Here is a 7,418-nt window from a genome sequence, read left to right on the forward strand (position 1 = left end):
TATTTATTACTGTTAAACAAAAAATAAGCAAAATCCAAAAAATTATCTCGACAGTGTTATCTCAAGAAATGTCTAAAGAAAATACAAAATTCCAGGTAGGTTGGTCAAGTAGTTTTTGTTTGAGTTACAATGTCTACAGCCTTTGAAAAAAGCAGTTTTAAGGAAAAAGTGTTTAAAGTATTGTAAACTTTTATTTTCAATTTCATTTTTTCTATCAAATCGTAAAATAATGCACACCGAAATATTTTTTTGAATCGAGCAGTAATTTACAAAAGGAAATCAGGACAGCTGTCGACCACTGTTCACTACGTTCAAGCGTGTTAGCGCGAACCTGCTGCAAAGCGAGTCGAAGGTAGGGATATTCAACACTATCTCTCTACCTTCCTACCATCGACTCGTTTTGCAGCAAGTTCGCGCCAGTGCGCTTGAGCGTAGTGAGAAACGGTCAACAGATGTTCTCATTTTCGTTTGTAAATTACTCCGCGATTCAAGAACATATTTCGGTATGCATCACTTAACAACAAAAATCAAAAATCTTACAAGAAGTTCCAAGATCAAAATCTATAAATCCATCGTCAGACCTGTACTAACATATGGTTGCGAAACGTGCACCATGACCAAATCAAACGAAGAAAAGCTCAGACGTTTTGAACGAAAAATACTTTCGAATTTTCAAATTTTCGAACCTCACCACGACATTAACACAAACTAGTATAGGATCAGAACCAACTTCGAATTAAAAGAAATCTACAATGACACCGATATTGTCCAAGAAATTAAATCACAGACTTCATAACAAGACACTTGTAAGACTGGTATGGGAGGAGATTCCTACAGGCAAAAGACCACTCGGACGTCCCAGAATGCGATGGAGAGATAACATCCAAGCAGATCTCCGAAAAATGAACATTCCATTTGACCCTAGGTTGATGGAAGACCGAACAAATTGGAAGAAAGTTGTACAGTCAGCCAGGACCCACCCAGGGTTGTAGCGTTACGTGATGATGATGATGATAACTTTACGATTTGACAGACAAAACAAATTGAAAATAAAAGTTGACAATACTTTAAATGCGTTTTCCTCAAAACTGCTTTTTTCAAAGGCTGCAGACATTGTAACTCAAATTCACTTGACCAACCCACCTGGAATTTTGTATATATTTTCTTTAGACGTTCCTTGAGGTAACGCTCTCGAGATATTTTTGTTTTATGCTTATATTTTGTTTAACAATAATAAATATGTTTATTTTCACCCTTTTTTGCCAAAAAATTCGATGTTTTGATTTCTGAGTGATATCAAAAACTCAAAATTCGATAAAACTAAAAAAAACTCGACTGCGTTACCTCGAAACTCATAAGCTAACAAAAACTTTTTGAATTTTTTGTTTACCATGATCCAATGATGAGTTCTGATATCCACCGCAGAATTCATTGATTTTTGAGGTGTCTTTAAAAATTTCCCACCGTTGGCTTATTTTTCAATATTTTTCCTTGAATTTTTTGTTGAATAATGTATGAATTATACTGAGTATGCCTATTTAATTTAAAAAATATAGTGTATTATTCAACGAGCATGTAATGATGGCTATTACTCACAATGATGAAGTTTACGACACGAGCCGTAGGCGAGTGTCGTAATTCATCAGAGTGAGTAAGCCATTACATGCAAGTAGAATACTATACTTTTTCTACGACCTTTTTTATTTGGATTAGTAGAAAAATATAATTATCAACTACTAACATTATTTAAAATCAAAAGATTTTATTTTTCATAAGAAAACATATTTTATATAACTATGGCAACACTGTTAGAATTACCCGTCTTAAGCTTATGAAACAATTAGCTAAACAGTTTTCATTAATAGTGTCATGGAATGGCGGATGGCGGTGGCTTTTAAAAATAGGACATATATTTTAAGACAATTACATGAAAAAGAACGTGTGCTCTCAATAAAGATATATTGTACAATCAACAGTAGGTAAAAGAGAATTCATTGATATAAATTTCATATCCGTAAGTTCTATTTCCGGAATTAATACCGATTGATTATTTACCTTTTAATAGCGTCAATCTTAAAATGTCAAATGTTGAAATTTAAATGTAAAAAATACATATACTAACCCGTTGTTACAATTAAAAATTCTTTAACATTTTTCGAATTTAATTGTGATATAAATTACAATGATTACTTTATTAAATAAACAAATTTGAGTAATTTTATTTGCTAATAGGAATACTAAAAGCGGCGGGTGTATTTTCCTCACCAAAATAAATTTTTACCTGCGTTTGGAAGGGTATGTCATAATTCCACAGGTATTTTCCTCACCAAAACCGAAATGGTTCTTTCAGGTAGATTTTACTAAAAGGCATTCAGGGAATTATTTATCTAGTATAAAATTACACTAGGTACCTATAATAATAATTAGTTAATTGATTATAGTATTTTATTTTTAGTGGAATTTTGACAAAAATGGCATGTTTAATAGAAAGTAATATTGCGGTAAACCTTTACTGGTATTTGAAAATTTTATTTTTTATAAAATGAAAGTTTTAAGAAGTGAAGAAGTGTTCTGGAGGTGTAATAAAACAACTTGTAGTGCAAAATTGTTTACTATTGGTGCAAATTTTACAATATCTCGAAGTAGCCTACACCATAATCATGAACCAGATCGTCAGAAGATATATCTAAAAATTGTTTTTAACGCTTGTAAACGTAAATCCGAAGAGAATCTAACTGAGAAACCAGCAAAAATTATACGCCAAGAGCTTGAAAAAATTACTACGATTGATGTCAGTTACATAAGAAAATATATTTATATATTTATAGACGATAAATGATGCCTGGTCAACCTCCTTCCAATATTGATGAGGTTCAAGAATTTGTGAAGAGCTGTGCTCAAAAAACAACCAAGGGGGAAAATTTTCTCTTTATAAACTGTGTCAAAAGTAAGATAATTGTATTTAGTTGTGAAACAAATATAAGACTTTTAACCACATTGAATTTTATACAGAGAGGGTAAAAATTATGGAATAAATTCATTTTCTCTAAAATGGACGATTTTGGAAAAAAATTCCGAAACAGGTTGGTTTTTATTTTTAAATTAAAATTTTGTGGCATATATTTCATACTAGTCACGTTTGATAGCTCATTTGAAAGGTAAAATAGTTCTCTATTCAATAATATAAACATTAACATCATTATTTATGCAGGGTGACCAAAAAAATAATTTTTGAATTGAATTAATTGACGCAGAAAGAAGAATGTAGGTATGTACTTTATTTAACTCAAAATGCATTGTACTGCTGTCAGAGTAACAAGTAGAAAAATGTTTATTTTACAAATAAACATTTATTTTCACTTAAATTAAATCTCAAACAACCTCTCACCTGCCTCTTGGCAATTCGAACATTTAATTTAAGCGAAAAGCAATGGTTATTTGCCAAATAATAGTACATTGTTTACCGGGTAGGAAAAGCTTAACATTCCTGGACGACTGTGAAGATTGCTAAGTCGAGGTGCAAGCCGAGACTTAGCAACACAGAGTCCAGGAATGTGGCTTTTCCTACGAGGTAAACATACTATTTTTCCGCAAATCGTTTAAAATTCGACAGATATTGATTGATTTAAAAAAAAAAACGCGATAATTTTATTCCCAAATAAATGGTGCTTTGAAATTCCTAATAAAATTACTTGGGTTACTATGGAAATGTATTGAGGTTGAATTATCATTTATGTAGAACACTAACAACTGTACGGAAATATCATTTCCTTACAGTAAGGAAATGACATTTCCTTACAGTAAGGAAGTCCTGACTTTTTCTTTAAGAAATTTTGACAGGAATGTCAAAATTTCCTGGCGATTTGCGGAAAACATTTTTTTTCTATTCTCTGGCAGCAATATAATGTATTTTGAGTCAAATAAATTAAATACATTCTTTTTTTTGTGTCAATTAATTTAATCCAATAATTATTTTTTTGGCCACCCTGTACAAATAAATATGTTAATCTTTATACTACTGAATAGAGAATTAAACAATTTTTCAAATGAGCTACCACACGACCCCTATTCCCATTTAAAAAAATTATCGACTACGTGATCACGTTCAGATGGATGACGTCACTAGTATGAAATATAGGCCAAAAAATTGTAATTTAAAAATAAAAATCGACCTGTTTCGGCATTTTTGAATGGCAAAATGAATTTATTTCATAATTTTACCCCTCTCGTATGTATGGTACATTTCTTACTGTACCACATATTATTTGCAATTATTCACTAGTCTTGGGTTAAGTAATGGGCATTATATCTTTATTAGATATACTGTTTACTGCCAAACAAAAAACAGAAACTTACAACAATTTTTTTATTTATTAAAATCAGAAATTTTTAAAGCTCTCAAAATTGAGTTTGGGGGCGTTCAAGTATTACGTAACGCAATTTTTGAAGATTTTTGACCCCGCCCTCCCCCCTGTGTAACGCACCGTAATAAGGCGTTCACGTATTACGTAACGCAATTTATGAAGATTTTTGATCGCCCCTCCGCCCAATCAATCCTAGTAAAATTTTTGTAGATTTTGAAAAGGCTATACATAATGCAATCATTCAAATGTGTCCGAACACTGAAATACATGGTTCTAGATTTCATCTACACCAAGCTTGGTATAGAAAAATTCAGTCTCTTGATTTAACATCAAAATATACAAAATCATTCTGAAGTAGGTAAGTGACTCAAACAGACTTTTGGCCTTACATATTATATATAAAACCAGAAGACGTATCAGATTGTTTTGTGTTTGATTTAATGTCATGCAAACCAGAAAATGAAATTTTAGATAATATGTTGATTATTTAGTTGAAACTTATGTAGACGAAAATACCATATTCTCCCCATATTTGTGAGCAGAGGCAAATTATTCTGTTATTCGTATTACGAATGATGCTTGCGAATCTTTTCAGTAGCATTTTAGTTCATCGTTTTATAATACGCATCCATCCATATAATATCTTCTTAGAATAAATTAAAGAATTTCAGATATATACGTATGTTAAAATTTAAAGTTTGCATATTGCTAAACCTTTGGACGGCATGGACAAAAATGAACGGATGATACAGGGTAAAATCAGAACGAAGGCAAAAGAGGCTAAATTGGAAGGAAAAAACGTCAAGGTAGGATTTCAAAAAATAAAAATAAATGAGGAGGTATGGACATGGAATAAACATCAGCAACAACTCTTAAAAATAGAAAACCAAAACAGAAACCAAAAAAACTAAACGACGTAAATGAAACGGTAGCAACAACGGCAATGGACAAGGAGACGATTGGGATTAAAAACAAGAAAATGAAAACTAATTTGGGAACATGGAACGTAAGAGGCACTTATGAAACGGGAAAACTTAAAGAATTAATTAGAGAAACAAAAAGATATGAAATAGATATATTAGCTTTACAAGAAACAAAACAATTAGACACAGAAATAGTAGAAATAGATGATATAGTATTTTTTAAAAGTGGGGGGAATAACAGATTGCTAGGAACAGGCTTTATCATACAGAAAAGATGGAAAACCAGAGTGATGAATTTCAAGCCGATATCAGATAGAATGTGCACAATCAGGTTAAAAGGGAATCAACGAAACATAAGCATAATAAATGTACATGCACCAATAGAAGACGCCACCGAAGAAGACAAAGATGCATACTATGAGCAACTAGAGAGAGAATATGACAGATTACCAGCATTTGATATCAAAATAGTAATGGGAGACTGCAATGCTAAAGTGGGAAAAGAGGATATATATGAAAATATAACAGGAAAATACAGTAAACACGATGTATCAAATGATAATGGTCAACGAATTATAGGTTTTGCCACAGAAAGACAAATGGTAATAAAAAGCACATACCAACGCAGAAAAGATATACATAAAGGAACGTGGATTTCCCCTGACAAAAGGACAATAAATCAAATAGACCACATATTAATAGAGAAGAAGCACGCCCATAATATAATAAATATAAAAAGTATGAGAGGAGCGGAATGTGACTCAGATCACTTTTTGGTAAGAGCAGCCTATAGAATAAATGCTAATATAAAGAAAGACAATCAAAGGGACAAAGAAATCAAAAAACAATTCAACACAGCAATACTAAAAGACAATATGACACAGAAGAAGTACGAACAACAAATAACCAGCAGACTAAACGAAGAACCAGAAACACTAGACCCGGAAGAAAATTGGGAAAGCATAAAAGAAGCAGTTTTAAACACCAGTAAAGAAATATTAATTAAAGGTAATAGAAAACAAAAAGCAAAAGAATGGTATGATGAGGAATGTCAAAAAATAGCAGAAGAAATTAGAAAAATAAGAATAAAAAACTTAAGAAATAATAGTGACATTAGCACACAAGAATATAGAGAATTGAAGAGAATTATGAAGAGAACATGCAGAAATAAAAAAAGAAAATACAACGAAGAAAAACTCAAAGTGATAGAGGAAAAATTCCAAAAAAAGGAAATAAGATCCTTTTACCAGGAAACAAGAAAAATGGAAAGGGGATATCAGAAACATAACCCATATATGAAAAATGAGGAAGGAATATTAATAAATGAACCCGGGGAAATAATGAGAAATTGGAAAACTTATTTTACACAACTTTTAAACAAAAACGAAGAAGAAAGGGGAACAATCCAGGAAATTGAAGATGACCATATAGTAATAGAAACACCTACGAGGGAAGAAATAGAAAATGAAATAAGAGGGCTAAAAAACAATAAAAGCCCAGGAATAACGGAAATATCGGCGGAAATGATAAAGGCAGGAGGAAAAAGACTACACAAGGAGATACATAGCCTGATAAAAAGTATATGGGAAACAGAAAGAATGCCAGGAGAATGGACCAGGGCAAGGATATGCCCCATACATAAAAAAGGTGATAAAATGAGATGTGAAAATTATAGAGGTATCGCGTTGCTAGAAGTCGTGTACAAAATATTGAAAAACATCTTAAGAAAAAAAGCTGAATCAATACACGGAAAAGATATTGGGCGAATATCAGGCAGGATTCAGAAGTAATAGGTCGACGACAGACCAAATATTTGCGTTAAAAGAAATCCAAACTACGTGCTACGAACATAAAATAGCAGTATACGTCCTGTTCGTCGACTTTAAACAGGCCTATGATACGGTAAAGCGGCAACAGATGTACGCACTAATGAAAGAAATGGGCATACCAAGTAAAATCGTCAGGATGGTAAAGATGACTATGGATAACTCCACAAACGAAATAGCATGGAAGGGACATAAATCAAATAATTTTGAAACAAAGGAAGGATTAAGACAAGGAGACCCACTATCAACGACTCTTTTTAATGTAATACTGGAAGGAATAATCAGGAAAAGTAAAATAAGCACAC

The sequence above is a fragment of the Diabrotica virgifera genome, chromosome 5 (assembly GCF_917563875.1).
Source record: "Diabrotica virgifera virgifera chromosome 5, PGI_DIABVI_V3a".
Lineage (NCBI taxonomy): Eukaryota > Metazoa > Arthropoda > Insecta > Coleoptera > Chrysomelidae > Diabrotica > Diabrotica virgifera.